The sequence below is a fragment of the Oryctolagus cuniculus genome, chromosome X (genome assembly GCF_964237555.1).
Source record: "Oryctolagus cuniculus chromosome X, mOryCun1.1, whole genome shotgun sequence".
In the NCBI taxonomy this organism is placed as follows: domain Eukaryota; kingdom Metazoa; phylum Chordata; class Mammalia; order Lagomorpha; family Leporidae; genus Oryctolagus; species Oryctolagus cuniculus.
The window spans coordinates 24,995,337-25,021,812 of record NC_091453.1 but is presented as its reverse complement, the minus strand read 5'-3'; the positions used below and the strand labels follow the sequence as shown (position 1 = coordinate 25,021,812).

Below are 26,476 nucleotides of genomic sequence, written 5' to 3'. Positions count from 1 at the left end.
ATCTTTTATCCTATCTGGCTTGCTCCTGGTAAAACAAAGTGTCATCAGAAGGGTGAGATAGATAACTGGTTTACAGTAAACTGTGAGCTCAAGAGGACGGAATCCCCACTCCCTTGCCATTCTTATGGTAAAACTGCAAGGTTTCAAGGAGTGGGAAAGCAGGCACTTTTTGACCTTGCTAAAGATAACCTGTTTGGGTTATCTTGCCACTTCAAATTTCCACTGGAACAACCCTGACTGCCTATTAACCCATCTGATTTCTCACATTCCCCCCTCCAGAAGAATGGTCCCTAACTTCTGTTAGGGGAACTGGTCTATGATAGCCCTGGCTGCTTCATGCTGAAAAGGGGTGTCATTGATTACTCCTCATCTTAGGATATTATCATTTCCCTTGTTTTTTAGATGGAAAAACTGAAACACAGAAAGGTAAGTAACTTCCATGTGGCTACACAACAACTAGTGAGATCCTAGATTCAAATCAAGAGAATTTAGTCCAAAACCTATGATCTGAGCCACCATGGGGATTGCCTCATTTAATTCCTAAATCATACAGGTTTGCTGCATCATGGAGTGTGTGAGGGGTACAGTAGATGATGCTGGAAGGCCAGGCATTGCAAAGCCATAAGAAGAAATTCTAACTCCCAAAGCAAAAGGGAGCCATTGAAGGTTTGTGTGCAGGGCAATGACACACATGAGATTCTCATTTTAGGAAGACAAGTGGCAACAGCTGAGGGACTGATTGAAAGTAAGGAGAGACCATGGGTTTGTTTCACCGTTGATATCACTCAATAACAAACACTGCCCTGCCACCCTTTCCCATACAATATACCCATTACAGGTGTGAAATTGCAAAAGCAGTATTGGTTGTGCTCTCTTCGATTCAATCTTTTCAGGAGGATGCCATGGTCAAGATTATATAAAGACAGTTCTTATTTTTCGCTTTCCAACTACACTATCACAGGGTTGAGCCTGATTCCGAATGAATCAGGGATGGGAGTTGTCTTAGACCTCACTGTGCAAAAGCAAGAATTTTGAGTACAATATGCCTGCACATACATTTTCACAACCACACCAAGAGACAGGATGCAGATAAACAAAGGATTCATGTGCCAGAGGACTATCCAATTGGGTTTCTTCCACATATACATTATTAAAGTGACTGGCCTTCAACACATCAATAGTTTGCAGAACTCTCATTCCTGTTTTTCTCTCCTCACCCTTGAGTTTTCATTGTAGCTTCCCACCCCCTGGCAGAGATCACCTCAACTGTAGAACAAGTAGGGGAGTTCCAAGGGCACTCTGGAATGAGTGCTAATAGAAAACAGGACTTGACTGTAACACCTATGCAAGGCACACAGAAAACGTGCTCTCTGTCATTATCCTTCTGCCTTAAAATCAAGGTTGTTTTAGGGAATATAGAGGCTGATCCTTGAGCCAGCAAGAGTTCATAGTTAACACGCAAATCCTCACAATCCTTTTATGAAGCTGCTGTGATCATTTCCACCGATAGAAAAGCAGAGAGAATAAAGGACTAGCAGTTTGACCTGCTGTATTCAAAATTGTGCTAGTGAAACATGTGGCTCTCGGCAAATCATCTCACTTCATCCTCTCCCCAGATCTTTCTTTGTGTTTCTGTTAACATCGTGAAGCGTTTTCTAAGCTCTGAGATGGTGCTGACTTCAGCAGGTGCAATACTTGGTATGCATGTACTTAGAGTCTTGCCATTTTAGCTGGGATTATGGTAGATGTGCTACAAATATCTGTTAAATGAATGAAAAAGTAGTGTTGGAAATCTGTCTTGTGGGTAATTACTAATGCATCTCTCTCTCTCTGTCCCCCCGCTCCGTGTGTGTGTGTGTGTGTGCATGTGTGTTTGAATGCCTTTTGTGTGCTCTGAACGGAAATATCTATTTTGGAATACAGCTAAAAGTGCTAATTTTTAAAATTTATTTGAAAGGCAGTTACAGAGTTGGGGGAGAGGGAGGGAGGGGAAGGGACACAGACAGACAGACAGACACACACACAGAATGAGATCTTCCATCTATTGGTTTACTCCCAAAATGGCCACAATGGTCAGGGATGGGTCAGACCAAAGCCAGGAACCAGGAGTTTCTTCTGGATCTCCCACATGGGTGCAGGGACCCAAGCACTTGAGCCATCCTCTGCTGCTTTCCCAGGCACATTAGTAAGGAGCTGGATTAGAAGTGGAGCAACCAGGACTCAAACTTGTGTCCATATGGGATGCCTGTGTCATAGGCAGCAGCCTTAGCCACTGTGCCCCAATGCTGGCCCCAAAAGTGGGCGGCCCCCAAAGTACTGAATTTTAAGCCAACAAATTTTCTAAGTGTCGCTCCCCCTCTTCGTGGAGGAACAACACAGGACCCTGCGCTGTTCTTTCGTCTGCTCAGCCCTCCCCGGGTTTGCTGCTGGTTCTTCCCGGGTTGGCTACTGTCCCTTCCACCTCCGTGGAAGGGCAGTTCCCCCTGGCCACATTCCCCACTTCCGCAGGGGAGCGGCACACCGCCGGCCGGCTCTCTCGGGGGCTGCACAGGTGTTCCCTCAGATGTTCCCCTTAGATGTTCCTCTTAGATGTTCCTGGTGCATGCCGTCTCTCTCCTCCTTTATAGTCCTCCTCCGCCAATCCGTGCTCGGCTGCCCACATGCCGAGTACACTGCTCTCCAATCAGGAGCAAGTCCTACAGTTTATTGGTTGAACTGGAGGCAGCTGTGTAAAAGCTGTTTTCTTCTCTCCCAGCGCCATATTGTGGGAGAGCAGATGCATAGAATAAGTCTTAATTCCAGTAACTTAGTCTAGTCCGAATTGCTCCCCACACTAAGCTCTTCATATGTTTTAACTCATTTAATTCCCACAACAATCTTTTGTGGGATAAACTATTATTTTTCCATTTTACAGATGAAGAAATAGAGGCACAGAGAGTTTAAATACTCCACTTAGCTTTTTACAGCTTCTAAGTGGAACAGTGGGGATCTGAACATAGGTAGCCTGACTCTAATACTGAATTACTTTTTCTGAACCCTTAAATTAGAAGATACAGGTGATTTCTGAAATTGTTGAATGAGAAATTGTATTTGTCTCAATGACAGTTTGTCCCTCTCCTGGAGAGAAACTGGTCATTTACCTTGTAGGCCTTGGTAACTTCAATATTCTAAGTGTAACCTAAATAAAATTGGGTTGCCTTGAGGTCAGTTTCTGTCTCAGCATTTCAATACATTCAAAAGAAACAAAAATCTAATTTCCAATAAACTTTAACAGCACTGATGAACTTTTGAAATGATGGTAGTGGAGGAATTATATCAGGAAACATTCAGAAAGACCAAATAAAATCTAATTCACAGAATACTCTTTCAAAATCTCTCTTTCACCCTCTACTCTCATTGTATCCCTTGTCCTAATGCTGATTTGTGCAACTCTCATTCTCTCCCTAACTCATCTGTGCTCACAATAGTGCTGTCAAATCTCCTTTCTTACCTTAAATAGTTGACAGAGGCCCCAGGAGTCAGTTAAGTAATAGAGCCTTCTACCTAGGAGGCAATAGAAGAGGAAATTGAAAATACTTAACAATTAATTTTTTAAAAATTTGTGACACATGAGAAAGAGAAAGTATTAGAGAGCAGACTTTATGGACGGACAGTAGGTGATCTATCAGTCCTAGAAAATTTTATTTAGTGAGTGGCATCATGGGGACTTTTTGGCTCACTTTTGGAAGGGCATCCATGAGCTTCCCCAAGTAGGTGACAGCAGAATGACATGATAGAATTTTCCTCCATGTGCTGCAAGATGTGCCAGTGGAAAGAGAAGAGAGTGTGAGCAAACTTTAAGAACTCATGAGAATTGAGAAATTTTCCCTTGCTCACCTCCTTCAAGAGAGGCCAAATTCCTTTCTCCTCAACCATTGATACGTTGGAATGAAGAGAGAAAATATGAGGAAAGAGAGAAAAAAGGCAGCATTTGCAATGAGGAGAGCAAAGGGGAGCATGCCACTCTGGATTCTCACAATAAAAGTGTCTAAACAGTGCTAAGATTTTGAGATATGTTATATTCTCTTCCTCTGCTTTTCCCCTGTCAAGGAATGTACAGACAAAACAAACTGAAAGATATAAATAATAGAAATAATCAAGGCCACAAAACAATGTCCCATCCTTTTTAAAATAAGAGGCACAAGGGGCTTGAGAAGAGCATCCCATGCCCATTCAAAAACATTGAGAGCCTACTCCTTACGGGCAATGTGGTATCCATATTAAACACTAAGACACAAGGCCTGCTTTTATTAGTTCAGGACTCCTTAAGTTTAAACCAACTGAATCCAACTCAAATAATTTCAAGTAAAAATAGGAATTGATTGTCTCTGGTGATCAAAAAGTTTACAAGGACAATACCAGTCATAACCGCTTAGCTCAGCCCAGTCTTTCTCCACACCGGCTTCATTTTTATCAATGAAGAGACAAATGGAGACACTTTAATGATTGGTTCCCATGATTCTTACAGTTCACAATTATAAAAAAAGAGCCAGAGACCCTGATTGGCCTGGTTTGGGTCACATGTTCATCCCCAAACCAATTACTATGGCCAGTGGGATAGAGAACTCCAGTAGACTAGTTGCAGTGTTATAGCCATCCTGTGGAAGAAGCATTGAGATGTTATCATTAGCAACCTAGAAAATAGGGAAGGGACAAATCCCAAAGGAAACAATATGTTGAGCAGACAAAAATTTCCACATATGCAGCACTTCTGCTCTTAGGGAGCTTAAAGATTAATGAAGTCAGCAGCCATGGAAGTCAATTCATTACTGAATGAAGGCTATGAGACAGGGTAAGGACTAAGTTCCTGAAGGATACAGAATAGGCAGTGACTTTTTGGGGAAGGCAAAGGAAACAGTACTTCAATTGAGTGTATTTGTTTTGTTTCCAAAAATGGGATAAAATTCTCATTTCATAAAATTAATTCTTTTTAAAACATTTTCTTATGTTTTTATTTATGTGAAAGGCAGGAACACACACACACAGAGAGAGAGAGAGAGAGAGAGAGAAAGAGAGAGAGAGAGAGAGAGAGAGAGAGAGAATTTCATTTGCTGCTTCGCTTCCCAAATTTCAACATCTAGGGCTGAATCAGGCTGAAGCCAGGAACCTAGAATTCAATTAAGGTATCACATCTGAGTGGCAGGGACCCAAGTACTTAAGCCATTACCTGTTGCCTCCCAAAGTATACATTAGCATGAAGCAGGAATTGGAAGCAGAGAAAGGACTTAAACCAAGGCACTGTGATATGGGATGAGGGTCTCCAAAGTTGTAAATTAGCTACTACACCAAAGGCCCACCTAATTCACCCTTTAAAAATATTCAGTTCAGTGGTTTTTAGTATATTCATCACTTCTATTTAATTCCTGAACATTTATATCACCCCATAAAGAAGCTTCATACTTATTAGCAGTCACACCCCATTCCTCTCTCCCTGTAGATCTGGTAACCACTAATCTACTTTTTAAATTTTTATTAATATAAAGAGAACAGACTTCATGTATATCATAGGTACAATTCTAAGAAGATAACCATACTTACCTCCCTCACTCTCTCCTTCCCTCAACCTCCCTCCTCCTTTTCTATTTTTTAAAGTTTTACTAAAACATAATTTCAGTATGCTTTATAATCACAAGCGTAATGCACCACTAACCATGTTCAACAACTAAAAAAGTAGACAGGCCACAGTTCCATAGGAGTATAAACAAGGGCTAAAAATAACAATCAAATCACAAGATGTCTATTTCACTCCTATATATATTTTTATATTCTATATTAACTATCACATATCAGAGAAACCATATGATATTTGCCTTTGGGAGACTGACTTATTTCACTAAGCATAATGGTTTACAGTTGCATCCATTTTGTTGCAAAAGACATGACTTAATTCTTTTTTATGGATGAGTAGTATTCCATAAGTATATATATCCCATTTTCTTTATCCAGTCATCAGTTGATAGACATTTGGGTTGATTCCACATCTTAGCAATTGTAAATTGAGCTGCAACAAACATAGGGGTACAAATAATTCTTTCACATGCTGACTTTATTTTGTTTGGGTAAAATTCCCAGGAGTAAAAAGGCTGGGTCATATGGTAGATCTATTTTCAGATTTCTGAGGAATCTCCATACTGTCTTCCATAAAGTTTGTACTAGTTTACATTCCTACCCATAAGGTATTAGGGTAACTTTTCCCTCATATCCTCACCAATATTTATTATTCTTTGATTTTTGGATGATTGCCATTCTAATTGGTGTGAGGTGAAACCTCACTGTAGTTTTTATTTCCATTTTCCTGATGTCTAGTTACATTGAACACTTTTTCATGTGTCTGTTAGCATTTGTATTTCATCCTTTGAAAAATGCCTATTCATGTCCTTTGTCCATTTCTTAACTCAACTGTTTGTTTTGTTGTTCTGGAGTTTCTTGAGCTTTTTATAGATCCTGGATATTAATCCTTTATCAACTGCATAGTTTGCAAATATTTTCTCCCATTCTGTCAGTTGCCTCTTTACTTTGCTGAGTGTTTCATTTGCAGGGAGAAGCTTCTTAGCTTGATGTAATCCCATTTGTCTATTTTTGCTTTGATTGCCTGTGCTTTTGGGGTCTTTTCCAAGAAGTCTTTTTCTATACCAATATCTTGCAGAGTTTCTTCAATGTTTTCTAGAAATTTGATGATATCATGTCATATATTTAGATCATTGATCCATTTTATGTTGATTTTTTACTTTTGCATAAGGAGTACAGCACAAATAGAGTAAAAATGGCGGACTTCAATATGCCTATTTTCATTAATGGACAGAGCAACTAGAAAAAAATCAACAAAGAAATAACAGGGTTAATCTACATTATGGACCAAATGGACCCAATGTTCTGATATCTACAGAGCATTTCATTCCACAGCTGCAGAATACACATTCTTTTCATCAATGCATAGAACTTTCTCTAGGATATATTATATGCTGAGCCATAAATCAAGTCTCAACAAATTTTTTAAAAAGTAAATCATACCTGTGGGGAGCAATCCGGACTGGACTGAGTTACTGGAATTAAGACTTATTCTATGCATCTGCTCTCCCACAATATGGCGCTGGGAGAGAAGTAAACAGCTTCCGCACAGCTGCCTCCAGTTCAACTAATAAACTGTAGGACTTGCTCCTGATTGGAGGAGAGCAGCGTACTCGGCGTGTGGGCAGCCGAGTTGGGATTGGCAGAGGAGGACTATAAAGGAGGAGAGAGACGGCATGCACCAGGAACATCTATGGGGAACATCTAGCTGAAGGAACACCTGTGCAGCCCCCGAGAAGAGCCGGCCGGCGGTGTGCCGCTCCCCTGCGGAAGTGGGGAATGTGGCCAGGGGGAACTGCCCTTCCACGGAGGTGGAAGGGATAGTAGCCAAGCCGGGAAGAACCAGCAGCAAACCCGGGGAGGGCCGAGCAGACGAAAGAACAGCGCAGGGTCCTGTGTCGTTCCTCCACGAAGAGGGGGAGCGACAATACCATGTATATTTTCTTTTTTAAAAGATGTTTACCTTATATATTTTAAAAGCTGAGTTAGAGAGAAAGAGTCCTTCTATCCACTGGCTCGCTCTCCAAAATACCTAAATGATCAGGGCTGGGTCAGGCTGAAGTCAGGAACAGGAGCATCTTCTGGTTTGCCCACATGGCTGCAGAGGCCAGGCACATGGGCCATCTTCTGCTTTTTTTCCCAGGCCATTTGCAAGGAGCTGGATTGGAGGTGGAGCAGCTGGGATTCAAACTAGTGCCCATATGGGATGCTGTCATCATAGGCAGCTATATGCCAACCAATTGGAAAATCTAGAAGAAATGGATAGATTTCTAGATAGACAACAATCTACCAAAATTGAGTCATGAAGACAGAAAACCAAAATAGAACAATAACCAAGGTGGAGATTGAATAACTAATAAGACCTTCCCACCAATATACTTTCTATCTCTATGGACATATCTTAGATATTTCATATGAACTGAGTCATGAACATGTAGCCTTTGTGTCTGGATCCTTTCACTTAGCTTAAGGTTTTCAAGTTTCATCCATGTTGTAGCATGAATCAGTACTTCATTCCTTTTTATGGGGTAATATTTCATTGCATGGATATGCCACAGTTTGCTTATTCACTCATTGATGGATATTTGGGTGTTTCCACATTTTAATTATTATTAATAAGGCTGCTCAATTTGATCTTGAAGAATGAGTAATTGCTCAGCAATTAAAGAAGATAAAATTCATGTAGAATTCCAGGTAGTCACATTAACTTAAAATTTATGGCATGTTTGTGAGTTTTTTGTACATATCAGGAACAGCCTTCATATGCATTTATTTCTGTTGTGTTTATGCCTGACCACAACCCCACATCATTGGTACCATTATCATCCCCACTTTATAGATGTGTTAACTAAGGCTTAGTGAGCTTAAGTAACTTTCTTTTTTTAAAGATTTATTTATTTTACTTGAAAGTCAGAGTTACACAGCGAGGGAGAGACAGAGAGAGAGAGAGAGAGAAATGCAGAGAGAGAGAGAGAGAATCTTCCATCCGCTGGTTCACTCCCCAGATAGCTGCAATGGCCAAAGCTGCACCAATCCAAAGCCAGGAGCTTCTTCCGGGTCTCCCATGCTGGTGCAGGAGCCCAAGGACTTGGGCCATCTTCCACTGCTTTCGCAGGCCATAGCAGAGAGCTGGATCAGAAGTGGAACAGCTGGATCTCAAACCAGTGCCCATATGGGATGCCGGCATCGCAGGCAGCAGCTTTTACCCGCCACGCCACAATGCCGGCCCCACTTAAGTAACTTTCTTAAAACCACAGAACTAGTGAAGGCAGAGTCAGGACTTGAATATTGACCAGTCTGAACCTATAACCCGCATTCTTCATCTCTGTTTGATACTACAGCAGGTTCACGGACAAACACACGGTGGGAACTTTTAAGGAACTTCTGGTTCCAGAAACAACACTGGTGATGAAGACTGTGATTGGACTCTGAAGAATCTTAGATGCTTTGTTGAAGACTTTAGATTGTTTTTTGGGCATTGTAAGCCCAAGATTTTCTCTGGGCTATAGCTTAATCAGGGAACTTTAAACATGAGTTGTTTAGACCTCTACAACAATGGTCCCATTAGCACTGCGGAAAGGTCCAGGTTGAGCATACACTGTGTTTTTCCCATGGTTCAGACCTACTTTCTTAGAGGACTGTGGAAGGGATTGGAACTGCTAGATTAGGAGACAGTTAGGATATTAGGATATTTCTGAGGTCTCAAAGTATATTCTCAGAAATAACTTCTCTAGGGGAAAAAGGAATATATGTGTGTGTGCCAAGTTCATGCAATAGATATGGGACAACGTTATAGTGGGAGAGTAATATTTCTAAGGAAATATCAGTCTATCATTCAAATTACCTTCTGTCTCAAATATCATGATCCTAAGATAAGAGGGTCACAATAAAGAACAAATAAGGGGCCGGTGCTGTGGTGCAGCGGGGTAAAGCCCTGGCCTGCAGTGCCGGCACCCCATAAGGGCACTGGTTCTAGTCCCGGCTGCTCCTCTTCTGATCCAGCTCTCTGCTATGGCCTGGGATAGTAGTGGAAGATGGTCCAAATGCCTGGCCCCTGCACCCGCATGGGAGACCAGGAGGAAGCACCTGGCTCCTGGCTTAGGATTGGTGCAGCTCTGGCCATTGTGGCCATCTGGGGAGTGAACCAGTGCATGGAAGACCTCTCTATCTGTCTCTACCTCTCTGTTACTCTGTCTTTCAAATAAATAAAATAAATCTTTTTTAAAAAGAGAGCAAATGAAATCTTTTTAAAAAGACCCATTTCACTGAAATATTCATGGAGCATCAAGAACTTAGTTTTCAGCAGCACTTGTGTATATAATAACCACAAGGATAGGGTTCAATGTTTTTTGTTCTGACATTAGTAGAAATAGCTGCATCTCAATGGGCTATGGTCTTGGGCATCAGGATACACCAGCAACAGTGTTTTTGAGATAATGACAATACATAGTGCTAGAGCAAGTTGAAGTAGAAGAACAGAAAAATGGTGACTGTTGTTTAGTAGTCAATAATATTATACGACTCTTGCATAGCAGCTAAGAAATGGCCCAGGCCCGCGCCATGGCGCACTTGGCTAATCCTCCACCTACAGCGCCGGCACACCGGGTTCTAGTCCTGGTCAGGGCGCCGGATTCTGTCCCGGTTGCTCCTCTTCCAGTCCAGCTCTCTGCTGTGGCCGGGAGGGCAGTGGAGGATGGCCCAAGTGCTTGGGCCCTGCACCCGCATGGGAGACCAGGAGGAAGCACCGGGCTCCTGGCTTCGGATCAGCGCCGTGTGCCGGCCACAGCGGCCATTGGAGGGTGAACCAACGGAAAAGGAAGACCTTTCTCTCTGTCTCTCTCTCTCTCTCTCACTGTCCACTCTGCCTGTCAAAAAAAAAAAAAAGAAAGAAAGAAAGAAAATAAAAAGAAATGGCCCAGTCATACGTGAAAACACCCCCTGGAGAAAGCCAAAACAATATGGAATCCATTTGAGGAGATGTGAAATTTTGGTAGATGGTTAGGATAGTACAAGGCTTCTTTATGAAGGATATTCTCTCACTCATGTTTATCCTCACCTTAAGGCGTGTGGCCTGGGAAAGTCCATGGATGCACTGAAATAATATAGCTCAGAGATTACAAGAGTTGGAACAAAGAAGAGAGAATAAAGGAGGTGACATATCCAAGAAATGGTTAAAAAGAAAACTGACAACGTGCGGGAACAGAAACGGCAAAGGCAAAGGCAGACTCTTGGTCAATGTCATTGACTCCTGGTCAATGACAGTGTCATTAACCAAAACGGACAAGTCAGGAAGAGGAGCCTGAATTGGGAAATGATGAATTTTGCTTTAGGGCATGGTGAGTTTGAGGGGTCTAGAGGTGACTAAAATGGAGAGACACAGAGATACATTTAAGATATATTTGAATATAGATAATAAAGAAACTATGGGATAAAATAAGTCATGGAAAATATAGTGAATGAAGAGAGAAGCAAAGGAAAAATGAATCCTCAAGACAAATTAACAGTCCAATACCTGTTGACCAACCAAGTAGAGACATTAAGATATTTATGTGTCGAAGTATCAGGTAGATATGAGATATTTGGAGAACTAAAACAAAATTGAGAGGAAGAACAAAATAATATGATCATGAATTTGTTTTTTATTTTTAAGTGCATGATGATATTGAAATATGATAGGCCCAACAGACACTTCAACAAAGTCCCTTTAGAAGGACAGCTCATGTCAAGAGCTGCCCTTAGATGAGTGTCAAATTAACAAGGTACTTTGATATTTCAAAGCCTGGTACACCGGATATTTTCAGCACCCTCAGTCTTTTCCAAGTGACTCAGCATCTGGGAAATGCAGAGTCACTGAGAAGGAGGCTGGTTCCAGTTGATCTTTTCTTAGGAGGAGATTCATCTGCCAGAACAGAGAAAGTTCCCTTTTGCTTGGCCAAACAAGAATGCTATCAGTTATATGAAAAGCACAGCTGGGGTGGGCATTGTGATGTAGTGTGTTCAGCCACCACTTGAGATGCCTGTATCCCATATCTGAGTGCCTGGGATTGAGTCCTGCCTCCACTTCCAGTCCAACTTCTTATTTTTTTTAAAGATTTATTTTATTTACTTGAAAGACAGAGTTACAGAGGGAGGTAGAGAGAGAGAGGTCTTCCATCCACTGGTTCACTCCCCAGATGGCCACAATGGCCGGAGCTGCGCCGATCCAAAGCCAGGAGCCAGGAGCTTCTTCCGGGTCTCCTACATGGGTGCAGGGGCCCAAGGACCTGGGCCATCTTCCACTGCTATCCCAGGCCATAGCAGAGAGCTGGATCAGAAGAGGAGCAGCTGGGTCTTGAACCGGCACCCATATGGGATGCTGCTGCTTCAGGCCAGGGCTTTAACCTGCTATGCCTCAGCACCACCCCCCATGACTTCTTATTAATGTGTATCCTGTGAGGCCCCAGATGATGGTTGAAGTACATGGGTCCCTGTCACCCACTTGGGATATTTTCCAATCTGTTGGCAAATAGCTGTTTGTAGTAATTCCTGATGATTATTGTTATTTCTGGGATATGTATTGTTAGATCTCCTTTCTCATCTCTGATTTTATTGATTTGGTTCTTCTCCCTCTTTTTTTTTTTTTTTGTTAGTTAGGTCAATAGAGACCTAACTGGAGAAGCTCTATCCAGAGGATTCATCCTCTCTCCAGTTTCAGTCAATAGATGGCTTAAAGTGCTGTGAATCCATTGCTGCCAAAGTTTCCAAATGTGTTTACTTCTCTTCCCCCTCACCTATAGGCTACTTCATCTCTTTTCACAAACCTTAATTCATCTCTTGAATCTAGACTACTAATCATGATGAAGACACTGATAACTTTCCTAGAGCTTTCCTGTTGATCTTTGACTGTCTTAATATTTCTATTCTTCAGAATAGAGATTTCCACGTTTCTCCAGTCTAGGTCATCTGGAACAAAGCACTCTTTTTTCAATTCTCTTGGCCTCTCCTTGTTTCTCTTCTTGCAGACTTTTTTCCTGCAATAATTTCCAACATCAATCTAAATAGATTTCAAACAATGATGTTGTGATTTCGTCACAGTAAATAATGGATTAGGCAACCAGAGGGGTGTGCCACATCAACTTTTCCAGAAGTTCATGGCTTAAAAATGCAAGTAAGTGCCAGAAACAGTTCAACATGTATTTATCTCTAAAATAATCTACTTGAAATTAGAAGGTAACCGGTGTCAACAGATTTCATGTAAACTCCAGATTAAAAGCCAAGTTTGTGAGTCTATTGGTTGTTTATTTCTACATTACAAATTGCCCCACATTTTAGAAGCTTAAAACAACACATTTACTATATCACAGTTTCCTAGTCAGGAATCTGGGCACAGCTCAGCTGGGTACTCTGTGGTAGGGTCTCTCATAACCTGCAATCAAGGTATTGGCCAAGGTTGTAGTCTTACGTGATGGTTCAACTGGAGGAAAATCCATTTGCAAACTCATTTATTGAGTTGTTGGCAGGCTCCAGTACCTTGAAGGCTCTTGAACTGAGGGCCCCAGTTTCTCATTGACTGTCAGTTAGAGACAATCCTTGATTCCTTGCTACATGGGCCTCTCCAACATGACAGCTTGCTGTGTGAAAACCACCAAGAGACAGAGTCTCTAGCAAAACAAAATTCAGACTCTTCTGTGGCATATTTGTGGAGGTGACTACCCAACACCTTTGCCATATTCTATTGGCTAGAATCAAATGATTAGGTCCAGTTCACAGTTCAGGGAAGGGGATTATGCAAATTTGCAAATCCCAAGAAATGGAAATCACTGGGAGCAATTTAGAAGTCTGTTACCTTTCACTTTATCAACTAGATCTTAACATCAGGTCCATAGTCCTTCATACTGTAGAAGGGGTGAGAGGTAGTGATGTATTAGTTCAGATAACACTTTCTGCTATAATAAAAATACCCCCAAATTTCACTTGCTTTATGCAAATAGTTATTTATTACTAACATAATCATACAGTATGAGTACTCCTGATTAGTTGGGTCTCTTCAAAGTGGAAATTCTTCAAAGTGATGATTCTGGACTCCTTCCATCCTATTGCTCAGTTCTGTTCATAACGGGTTTCAAGGTCACCCTGGAGATTGTCTTCATTCCAGCAATCCAGAAGGGGAGAAGAACATGGAGGATAACACGTGACAGTCTTAAGGGTCAGGAATGTAAATGGTGTTCTCACTGAATTCCCATCAGCTGGGATTCATAGGCTATTCCTGACCACAGTGTGGTGCTTATGTGCCCAGAAAGATGAACAATTAGTTTAGCTCATAGTGAACCAATCTCTGCCACAGAAACTTCATCATATTCATTTAACAAATATTAACCAAGAACCTTCTTCATGTCGGACATTGTGCTAAGTGTTGGGAATATAAACATGAAATATTTGGAGAATATTCCTGTTATATTCATGTATGTTTTTCAATTTATGTATTGTTTCTTTTTAATTTTTCTTCATTATTACTTTATATATTTTTTTAATTATCACTGATGCATTTTCACTAAAGATGGCCGTTAACAATTCCTTGCATCCTACATGTACATTCTGTTGCTTTCACTTAAAATCAGAATCTATTTCCCCTACCATTTATCTATGCCAGCATTGTGGAATGCTTTGACCAAAAGCATGTTGTGAAACTGACATAGTTTAATTCCACAGCACTGGATCTAGACTACTCTTAAAGCCTGATACCTGGGGCCAGCGCTGTGGTGTAGCAGGTAAAGCCACTGCTTGCAGTGCCAGCATCCCATATGGGAGCCAGTTCGAGTCCTGGATGCTCCTCTTCCAATCCAGCTCTCTGCTATGGCCTGGGAAAGCAGTAGAAGATGGCCCAAGTCCTTGGGCCCCTGCACCTGCGTGGGAGACCCAGAGGAAGCTCCCAGCTTCTGGCTTTAGATTGGCGCAGCTCCAGCCATTGCGGCCATCTGGGGAGTGAACCAGTGGATGGAAGACCTCTCTCTCTCTCTCTCTCTCTCTCTGCCTCTGCCTCTCTGTAACTCTGCCTTTCAAACAAAACAAATAAATACATTTTTCAAAAAAAGCCAGATACCTTCTACCTTTAGCTTTTTGGAACCCTGAGACCACCATTTCATAAGAAATCCATTAAAAACATGAAGAGGCCATGTGGAAAACAATGAAAGCATCCAAACTGACAGCTTTAGTTCTACCATTTGTCAAACAGAGCCACATGAGTGACTCCAACCAACAGCAGGTGGAGTGGAAGAACACCCCATCTAAGTGCAGCCAAACCAAAGAATCCTGAAATATAATAGATTGTTATGGTTTTAACCCAGTAACTTTCATAGTGGTTTATTATGTAGCAATAGATAATTAGAACGCATTTTACTCATCTCCCTTTCCTTTCTTCCATGTTCTTCACATTTCCAACGTGTCTTCCAGAGGAAGTTCAGAAGAAATTACTTCTGATTAGGGGGAAATAGGTGAAACATATCATGGAATACAAATATACATGACACAACCAGTGCTCTGAGCAATCACAATATTTGAAATCATTGATGCACTACAGACAAAGTATTTATTTGCCTTCAGGAAAGTGTAACCAATGATAAAATGCCAAATGAACTTTGGATGTGAATTTCTCCCCTCCTAGCCAGATTCTGTGATAGTCACATTCTGCAGGCATGTAAATATTGATAAATGATAAGTTCTGTGTTAGAATAAAAGCTGCAAGCAGTCCAGTCATGATCAGAATGCCGTTATAAGTGAATAAGGGTTTATATAATATGTGTACTTCTCACCTGACAGTACAGAAGGATAGATCCTGGTAACTGCTGATACCTGGTATCTATTTTGCCTATTTCAACTATAATTAATCTGCAATTCTTACATTATTTTGAGAATAAATTATACGACCCAATTCCAAGAGAAAAATTGGCAGTCCATTCTAGACATGGTACTGCATCATGTAAAGCCCTATAAGCAAACATACACTCTTAGTTCGTAGGAGAGAAATAGCTCTTCTCCAAAGGATGAGTGGAAATGAGTCTACCATTAGCTTCCATCCAGCTTTGAGAAAGGCTTCCTTAGCCTCCTCTGTCCTTGAGTACCTTAGAGTATTTTCCTTGCAGTGCATCAATTACTTGCCTTTTGGAATACAACTGGCAAAGCCCAATTCCTCCAATATTCTATTGGTCAAAGTAATGAGAAGTCAGCCCCAATTTAACAGGGTGTAAGAATGGTCACCACATCTAAACATGGTGCTATAACATATATTTACAGGATGAGAAATAATAGTGAAAATCTGGGGGATAGGTACCACATGTCCACTTTTGCTCTCACAATTTTTCTGATTGGCAAAATAAATCTGAAGTCTTAGAAATCAAGATAGTGATTCTACTTGAGGGAGAGGAAGTGACAGACAACAATATGGGGAAGGTTCTAGGGTGTTGGGAATCTTCTGTTTATTTGATCTAAGTGTGGCTACATAGGTATACTCAGTTTGCAAAAATTCATCAACTGCACATTGTGATTTGTTCACTTTGCTGTATGAATGTTATACTTCAGTTTTTAAAAATTTTATAAAGCGAAAAAAAAATAGGCAAAATCCACAAAAACAAAGTGAACCCTTCCTGGACTAAAAATTACCTATTACCCAACTCCAGGCTTAAATAAGAGAAACCAAGTAATTTGTTCAAAGTTGAAGATAGAGAGGGAGAGAGAAGAGTGTTGGTGGCCCCCGTCACTATGTCTTAGCAGAATAAAGTACTTCCTCTTCACTTAAATCAGGTGATAAGGTCCTTGAGAGAACCAGTGAAGAGCCTGGCTTAGGCTCTGTTATGAACTGAGCAGGACCTGTCTCCCCAAACTCATGAAGCTGTTTAAACCTCTAAGTCTTATGTTAATGGTTGATGCATTAAGAGTGGAGACGTGATCTTATCATGGCATCTGAGAGGTGGGCCTGGTGGGAAGTCTTTAGGTCACTGGGGTTCTGCCTCTTTAGGTCACTGGGGGTCGTTCTCATGAACGAGTTAGTTGTATCAGGCCAGTATGTTCCCTGTGTCCCTGTGTGTTTCCTGGTTTGCCATGCGATCATTCCTCCACATCCGCTCAGTGACTGGCAGCCTCTACCACATGCCAGATTCAGGAAGCCAGTTGATTTTGGACTGTGAATCGCCAAATTGTAAGCAGCTGAAATAAACTTTTTTGTCCCAAAGAAGCTCCTCTCGGGTATTTTAGCTAAAATAATGAAAAGCAGACTAACACATGTTCCTTAGAGCTTGAGGGATGAAAACCAGCCATTGGACTCCTCCCTGGGGAAGTCTGAAGGTGTAGCCTCTGGCTGACCAGCTGCCCTGGAAGCAGCATCAAGAGAGGTGACTTCCCAAGGAACCACCAGCACATTTCCCCTGAGCCAGATATGGACCTCGGAGTGATCTGGGCTGTGTGGTCCCAAGAGGGCCCTGTCCCTATGGACTACTTATGAGGCAGTTGGCCCCATCAGGGGATGGAGGAGAAGCGAGCTAGATGCTGTTCACTAGTGAGAGATTCCCAGCAATGCGAAGAGCCTAAGGACTGTTGGAGGAAGCAGAACAAGAGCCAACTTTGAACATATTCCACATCTGGCAAATTCCTTGGCCAATAACAACTACACCAATCTAGTGATGGGTTCTTTGCCCTGCCCTCTCTTTCTTCTTGTGTGCCAACCATAGAAGTCTGAAAATGGTAGCTAGAGACTGAGGAAGGCAACTAAAGAAGGAAAAGAGAGAAGAGCAGATATTAATAGTGCTTCTTGTGTCACATCCTAGTCAGATGCAGGGTGGGGTAGGAGATGGAGTGGGGAAGGCACTTGAAACTGACTAAAAGATCGAAGTTTTCAGGTTAGATGGACATATTTAGCAAAATTAGGTTGCACTTGAGACTGGAGGGGATTGAAAACCTATGGGACTTGCCTGAGATTCTATCCAGGAGTAAGACCTATCTGAGAACTTGTACCTGATCAGAGAGAAGAATAACAAATGAATTATTTTCTTCTTACATACCCACATAAGTAGAGATATGAATAAAGCACAAGTTATAATGTATAGCACAAGCCTTTGTTAGCTTGTGATTATAAATAAGTTGACAGCCCCACCTTCGACTCAATATTAGGGCACTAACCTGCACTCATCTAATTGTTAGAATTCATACCCTTGAAAGCATTCTCCTTTCCCCATGATATTTTGGGAATCTCACATGGTGCTGACTCATGTGTGTTTCTAAAAAGGACTTCCTTATTTGTATCCTCATGCACCAACAGTGATTGAGCTATGTATTAGTTAGCTTTTGGTTACTATAACAAACTGTCTGAGGCATGCTACCTTATAAAGAAAACAGGTTTATTTGGCTAATGGCTCCGGAGGTTCATATCTTAAGGACCTCCTCCCCTATTAGGGGAGACAAGATACTCACATGACCACACAAAATAATGTAAAGGAGTGCTAAGGAGAAGAGGTTGGGTGTGGCATTAGGAGAGCAACAATAGTAAGATCAGAGAGGTACCATTTAACTGTAAGGGATGTCGGAGAGCTGTCATGTAGAAAACAGATGATTGTGAGAAGATCTGAACAAAGAGTTGATCAGGGCAGTGGTAAAAACATGCTGATGGAAGGGACTGTGTGTATGGCTGAGTAATAAAAAGAGGAGGTGAAACATAGAACCTCAGAGCGAATGCTGTGCTAAGAGGAAAGGCAGATAGAGGCTAGGTCTTGGGGGCCCTGTAGACCTTGGTAATGATTTTAGACTTTGTTTCTCAAACAAAGGCGCCAAGAAGCTATCGATATGCATTATTAGCATGAGTAAGTCACTATCGGGATTGACCCTACCCTCAAATGCAACCAATTTGACCAATTCCTTCACTCCCACTGCCACCAGACTAGTCCACCTACCATAAATGATCACAACACCTGGTCAATGGCCTTCCTGATTCCTCCCTGGCACCATTCCCACAGTCCATTCAGTCGTAGTGATCCTTCTAATGTGTCCAATTGATCATGTCCTCCCTGCACTCCAAACCCTCCAGTGTCTTCCCATCATACTCAGGACACAATACATAAGCTATGCCATGGTCTACGAGGTGTGCAATCCAAAACAAGGAGGAAACTGTTCAGACTTGGACACCAGGACTGGCTTCATAATTTGTGTGTTGGGGGGGGGGGTCTCTGGTGAGGAATGAATATGCAGGACTCGCCATTCAAAAGCAGAAGGGATAAGGACCATCAAAGATCCTACATAGAAGGCATCATCCTTTCTTCTGCAGTCTTTCTGTTTACCTGTTCTGGTGTTTTATTTATTTTTAATGGGCACAGAAGCAACTGTGGCACAATGCATACCCTCACAGGTGGCCAGGCTGTTCCACCTTGTACTTAGTGCCATGTGCGCACAGCCCACTGGCTTCCAAGTTTCCCTTCCAGCCAAACACAGAACCAACACAAGTGAGTTGAATCGAGCATCTCCTCTTCCCGTGAGCCCCCATCACTCCAGCCCATAGCCAACCCTTGCCACATCTGCCAAATACACCATGGTCACTGAAAGTCCAGGGCAGAGGCAGCCCTAGCGGTGCCCCACACCAAGACCCAACTTCCCTGCATCTGTACCCAGGCCCCTCTAGATCTCAGAGGACAGAAGGCAGCTGTGGCAGCAGGACATGGGCAGGGCAGCAATAGGTCAAGAATGTACTCTGGGGAAGCAGAGAGGCAGCAGAAGTCAGGACCACAAGCCAGTGGATACTTCAAGCCCACAGCATCATTGTGTTCCACTGTGCCATTCGACTCCATTTACCAAATAGAAATCTAAAGGCAAAATTGCTAAGAATTTCAAAATGGTAAAGGCAGATAAGCATGAAGCCCGTGTGAGCACAGAGCCTTGCACTGGTTGCAGGCTCATGAAGCCAGCCCTGTGTTTGGTGAGAGATACATGGCTTCTTAGCCATGGGAAAGTGGCAGCCATTGCCTTTACCACCCTCCAGTAAGAGCATCCTGGTTGAGACTAGGAACACAACCCTTAGCCCTTATTCCCCTCCTTCCAGTGAACATGTTTTCCTGATTGCAGTGTGGACTGAGAGTTGTAGCAGCACCCTCCAACACTCCTGTCCTTGCCATTAGATTTTAGCTGATACACTTGCTTTTTGGCCACATTTTGGGGGTTAAGTCACCACCCTCCCCCCTCCAGTTACTCCTAATATCCATTTCATTTTTTCCCACTTCTCCAACTACTTTGATTGGATGGTGGCTTGCACAACATCTTAAAGGCTGTAGGGGAGGCGGGCAAGGTTTAGATGACCAGATCTAGGGAATGGGGAGGGGGGGAGAGCCCAATGGAAGGACAAATAGTGCTAAAAATGCTGAAGAGGTGCTTTGCACCTCTGTGAAGTCCCCGGTGCTAGGGATTAGTGTTTTTGGTTAATGTTTTAACCAAAACTTCCTGATGCTCTGAAGAAATTGGGGGCTGGAGGGGGGAGGGAGGTTGTGGAGAAGCCCCAAAATGTCATTGAAGCAAGGAGAATTTCAGTACATTAAATAAAGGTTGAGAGGAATACTGGCTAGTATTAATTGCCAGTCACCTACTACTTAAGGACTTCCAAAATAGGCACTCAGTTGATCAAAGGAAAAATGTTAAGGACAGACAAGACCTTCACAAACACTCACCTAGCTACCCCAATATATGTGCACATCTACTCACAGAAGGGCAGAAGGGAATTTCAATGAGAATAAAACAACATAATGAATAATAGAATAGTAATAATAATAATAGTAATAATAATAATAATAGTATTATTACTCCATACCTGCACTCTTCAAAACTTATTATTTTTGTAACCAATTTATTGCTCACAACAAATATACAAGATATTACAATTCCCACTTCACAGATAAGAAAACTGAGGCACACGGGGTAACTTAGCTTGAGTAATGGGTTTGTGTGTTGTCATTGTGTACACAGGACCAGCTAGACCAGTCACCAAATAAGAATTCTTAATATTAAGAGATCACTTTCCAGAAGCAGGTTTGAAAGGAAAGGATAACAGCTTCAAAACCAAAGTTTAAAGGAAAATAACGCCGGCGCCGCAGCTCACTAGGCTAATCCTCCGCCTTGCGGCACTGGCACACCGGGTTCTAGTCCCGGTTGGGGCACCGGATTCTGTCCCGGTTGACCCTCTTCCAGGCCAGCTCTCTGCTGTGGCCCGGGAGTGCAGTGGAGGATGGCCCAATTGCGTGGGCCCTGCACCCCATGGGAGACCAGGATAAGTACCTGGCTCCTGCCATCGGATCAGCGCAGTGCGCTGGCCGCAGCACTCTGGCCGCAGCGGCCATTGGAGGGTGAACCAACGGCAAAAGGAAGACCTTTCTCTCTGTCTCTCTCTCACTGTCCACTCTGCCTGTCAAAAAAAAAAAAAAAAAAGAGGAAAATAACAATGGGGCCGGCACTGTGGTGTAGCCGGTAAAGCCTCCGCTTGCAGTGCCGGTATCCCATGTGGATGCTGGTTCTAGTCCCAGCTGCTCCACTTCTGATCCAGCTCTCTGCTGTGGCCTGGGAAAGCAGAAGAAGACGGCCCAAGTCCTTGGGCCCCTGCAGCCATGTGGGAGATCCGGAAGAAGCTCCTACTTCCTGGCTTTGGATCGGCGCAGCTCTGGCCATTGCGGCCATCTGGGGAGTGAACCAGGGGATGGAAGACCTCTCTCTCTCTGTCTCTCCCTGCCTCTGCCTCTCTGTAATTGCCTCTCAAGTAAATAAACACAATCTTTTAAAAAGAGAGGAAAAATAAGCCCAAAGTGTCAAACTACAATCCTTAAAATGTACCCAATAAGCACTTCCATCCTGTCTCCCCCATTGACATTCACTTAGGGGCTCAGTCTCTGACTTCATGGAGGACTGGAGAGAAGATGCTATGACCACATAAGCTGTCACAGCCAAGAGTAGGGCTTTCCCATAATTCCCTTCTGTCGCTGCCCCTGAGAAGAAGCAGAAGGTTCCCACAGGGGCTCATGTTTAAAACTCTTGCAGGAGGCTTGCCTGAGGCTGCCTGACTCATCACTGCCCGGCAGCCACACTTGAGCTGTGCCCAGCTGCTTCATCAGCATGGCCCTAAAACTCCCTTCATACCAGAGCAGTGACCTACCAAATATAGTAGAGGTCCTATTTTTAAAAAGGTCCGAGTGAGCTTGCAGAGAGCCAGCAAGTCATGCCACCAAAACAGTTTCATACAAACTTGGGCCAGGCCCTGGGCACGACATTCAAGTCATGCTAAGGCGATGCAGCCATGGTGGCCAAAATGGAAGCCCCTGCTAAGTGAGGGCCTCCTAGGGGGGAGGGCCCGCCAAGTGCTATCTTCTATCTATTCTCTCAGTTCGTCCTGGTGATGGTGCTGCAAGGTAGAGTTTATTATTCCCATTTTACAGATGAAAAACAGACTCAAAAAGGCCAGACAGCCGCCTGGCACCCACGTACACAGTGATCTACACGGCTTCGGAGAACACTCACCAAATGTCACTATGCAGATCTCTATTTCCAGGGACATGACGCTAGTACTACTAGAAGTTAATACTGGCTGCACTGAGGACCTAAAAGGAGAGAAGACTTATTAGCGGGACCAGGCCTGTACCATGGTGGACTAAGCCTCTGCCTGTGGTGCCGGCATCCCATATGGGTGCCAGTTAGTGTCCCAGCCGCTTGCAGTGACGGTATCCCATGTGGATGCCGGTTCGAGTCCCAGCTGCTCCACTTCCGATCCAGCTCTCTGCTGTGGCCTGGGAAAGCAGTGGAGGATGGCCCAAGTCCTTGGGCCCCTGCACCCACGTGGGAGACCTGGAAGAAGCTCCTGGCTCCTGGCTCCTTGCTTTGGAAGGACCCAGCTCTGGCCATTGTGGCCATTTGTGGCGTGAACCAGTGGATGGAAAACCTCTGTCTCTGCCTCTGCCTCTCTGTAACTCTGCCTTTCAAACAAATAAATAAATCTTTTTTTCAAAAAAATGTCATTAGCAAATTCTTGCTCCCATGCCCCTAGGTCTACGGAATCAATGTGCCTCAGCCATCAGCATGGAATTCCTCCTTTTTTTGAGATTTATTTATTTATTTATTTGAAAGGCAGAGTTACAGACAGTCAGAAGCAGAGAGCGAGAGAGAGAGAGAGACGTCTTCCAAACGTTGGTTCATGCCCAAAATGGCTACAACTTCCGAAGCTGCGCTGATCTGAAGCCAGGAGCCAGGAGCTTCTTCCAGGATTCCTACGCGGGTGCAGGGGCCCAAGGACTTGGGCCATCTTCTACTGCTTTCCCAGGCCATAGCAGAGAGCTGGATCGGAAGTGGAACAGCCGGGTCTTGAACCGGCGCCCACATGGGATACTGGGACTGCAGGTGGTGGCTTTACCCTCTGCTCCACAGTGCTGGCACCAGCACTAAAACTCCTTGAGTTTTAGGAGGCTAAAGGCTTTAAGATTGGAGCATAGATCCAAATAAAAAAATCCACAATAATAAAATGTCTAGAAAAATTAAGAAAATGTTTACAGCATTGAGATAAGGGGGGGGGGGAAACATGGACAACAAAAACCAGATGACAAAAACACATGGACCATAAGATTAAAAAAAATAGATAAATTGGTCTGCATTAAAACATAATGCTGGAGCCAGTGCTGTGGCATATCAGGTAAAGCCGCTGCCTGCAGTGCCGGCATCCCATATGGGCGCTGGTTCAAGTCCCGGTTGTTACACTTCCGATCCAGCTCCCTGTTATTGCCTGGAAAAGCAGTGGAAAATGGTCCAAGTTATTGGGTCCCTGAACCCTCTTGGAGACCCGGAAGTAGCTTCTGGTTCCTGGCTTCAGATCAGTGCAGCTCCGGCCGTTGAGGCCAATTAGAGAGTGAACCAGGAGATGGAAGACCTCTCTTTCTCTCTCTCTCTCTCTGCCTCTCCTCTCTCTGTGTAACTCTGACTTCCAGGTAAATAATTAAATCTTTTCAAAGAACATAATGCTTTCGTTCTTTAAAAGACATTTTTAGGAAAAAGAAAGCTACAGACTGGAAGAGAATACATACAACACATATATTTAACAAATGACTTATATCTATAATATATAACTCTTACAGCTCAATAATAGCACAAATATGTCAATTAAAAATAGACAAGGTATTTTAACAGAAGTTTCTTCAAAGAAAAATTCAAATAGCCAACAAGCAGGTGAAAAAGTTCTCAATGCCATTATTTGGAATGCAAATCAAAACTACAAGATATGATTACATGCCTACTAGAATGGTTAAAATTGAAAAGTCTTACAGTATCAAGTGTTGATAAGGATGCAAGGCAAGGATTGCTTATATTATTGAGGAGACCACGAAATGATGCAATCGCTTTAGAAGCTAGTTTAGCTGCTTCTTATAAAGCTAGATGCACACCCATCATACAAGATTGCTTAAAAACTTTGTGGAACAATGAACTGAAAGATAAGCTGATTTTGGTGCAAAGAGATGTTGAACTATATGCAGTTTTTCCACAGTATGCATTCTTCATTAAATTTTTGAAGACCTCCCCATATGTATGGGTTTCCAATATTTTGGAACCAAAATGAACTTATCTTTTAATTCCATATTTCGCAAACTTTTAAAGCACCCTTGCATAACTTAGTCATGCCCCTTTTAGGTAATTTTCCCAAAGAAACAGAGACATAGGTCCATACAACAACTTGTGGAGGGACACCCATAGCAGCTTTCTTCTTAAGAACAAAGACAAGCAAGAACCCTAATGTCCATCAACGGAAGAATGGATGAACTATTTTTGTCACGTTCCTACATTGAGATAATACTCATCAGTAAAAAGGAGAAAACCCACAGAGGCATGTAATACCACGGATGAATGTCAAAATAATGATGTTTAATGAAGGAGACCAGACAACAGAGACGACTACACTGTAGATTCTACTTATATGGCATCTGAGTAGAGCTCAAACTAACCTGTAATGACAGAAAGCAGATCAATGGGTGCACAGGACCGAGGGTTGGAGTGGGATTGGCTGCAAATAGACACAAGGGAAATTAAAGAGTTATAGAAATGTTCTATGTCGTGATTTTAGTGGTCACACACAGCACATGTGGGTATGGAAATGTGACAAAACCCTTCTAGCTGGATACTTAAAATCGACGTGTTTTACTCTATATAAATAATATGTATACTCAGTAAAGTTGAAAAAAGGTGTTTTGAGAAAGGGCAGGAATTCAGAGGACAAGAAAGGCGGTTGGGTGAATAGCACGGTAAGTGATGGAGGATGGGGGAAAGGGGACAAAGAGCGAGAACTTCGGGGCCTGGGTGATTACCTGACTTTGTCATTTGTCACTCTGAGAGCTTCAGGCAGTCTGTGAGGATTTGGGCAAGGAAATTAACTCTTTTCACCTTAATGTTAAATGCAACAATGAAGGCGGTAGATTGATTTTCAACAGTCCTTTCCAGGGTTAACAAGAGCATGGCTCCTGCATGCCCTCAGACTTGAAGACATCCAGAGCCATCCATTGCTTTTTCATCACAAGGTCTAATGTTCCTGCAGCCTGCTGGCACCAGACTGCCCTAACTGGGCAAGTGAGACTTCTGTGGGGCATGTGGTTGACTTGAAGCAGAAACCTGTCTTCCTGGGTCCCAGAGAAAAAAAAAAGAGGCTCCTCTTTTCCCAATACATACTGGGTCTTCTTGCACAAGGACAAAGTATTTTCAGTCTAACGCTCTCCCAACTGAGCTATTTCGGCAACCTTGACAAAGTATTTTCAATGTAGGAAAATCACACCTGTCTGTTAGTGTTTCTCACTGGAGAACATCCTTGTTTCAAAGACTGCTATTAGAATGTGGATGTTATTCAAATACCTGTTCAGTCCTCCATCCATTTGTCTCCTCATCTACTCATTTGACAAGCATCACTGAGCACCTGCTTGTGCGCATGCGTGTGCGTGTGCGTGTGCGTGTGCGTGTGTGTGATGGAAGTAGAAAAGCAAAAACGTAAGCAGGAGGAGGAACAAGTCCCTGTGTAGGATTACCTTGGAGAATATGTGTGCCTCGCTGGCTTGGAGCTAACTGCCTCATATATGTGGAAGGGGCAGGGGGCTCCAGGTAGTCACCAGGCCACTACAGCCCTGTATGGTCAGACTTGCCAGTCTCCACCCACACCCGTGAGACCTCTTTCTCAGTTCCCTGTGAGTCTGTGCTCAAGGGGCTTTCACTACCACGGAGGTCATGCCAGCCTCTTTGGTAGAAAGCTGCCCTGGGGCTGCTGGAGCCTCCTGTTTCCGCACCAAAGAAAGCCAGAAATGTATGGGAATTCCTTTTCCCTCCCCTTAACCAATGATTGATGGGTGGTGTATGAAGTATAAGTATTCCAACTCCCTCCTCCCCATCTTGGGACAGCACTGACACCTGGCCTCTATTGTCTCTGGAGTTGCCCTGGGAAGTGAGCCACAGTCGTCTGTCCTTGGGGCATTTGGCTTAATAATGAGTTCTGGCTCTGCTTCCTTCCCTTCTGTCTCCTGTTATTCCTGGAAACACTTCCTAACAAAGGGCTTTGCCAGAAGCCTTCACTTGAGGGTCTACTTTGATGAAAGCCAACCTAAGGCATGCTGCAATTGTGGAGGCCCCTGGGAGGGGCTTTGAGTTCAGAGAACACTTCTAAGAAGGAGTAATTTGGTGTGTGTGTGTGTGTTCAATGGAAGTGGAAAGACAGAACTGTAAGCACAGGGAGGAACAAGAGCCAAGGTACAGTCCATTTTGGAAATAGCAGAGTGGTCCAGTTTAGCTGGAGCACAGCACACCCATGGCAGAACATGAAGAGGCTGGAGTCATCTATAGGGAATGGAGATCATGAAGGTCAAGGTCA

The 26,476-nt window shown here is 43.1% G+C and overlaps 1 long non-coding RNA gene across 2 annotated transcripts in view; it reads right to left on the bottom strand.

Annotated features, from left to right (window-relative positions):
• The window catches only part of LOC103351789 (uncharacterized), a 112,864-nt gene that overhangs the window by 73,629 nt on the left and 12,759 nt on the right, over positions 1 to 26,476 (bottom strand). The window contains exon 2 of one of the 2 annotated variants that reach the window (XR_011385625.1): positions 3,491 to 3,543. This is a non-coding gene — a long non-coding RNA (uncharacterized lncRNA). Of the gene's footprint in view, positions 1 to 3,490; positions 4,997 to 26,476 lie in introns of those variants that run through there. The other variant, XR_011385624.1, reaches the window with a different exon arrangement.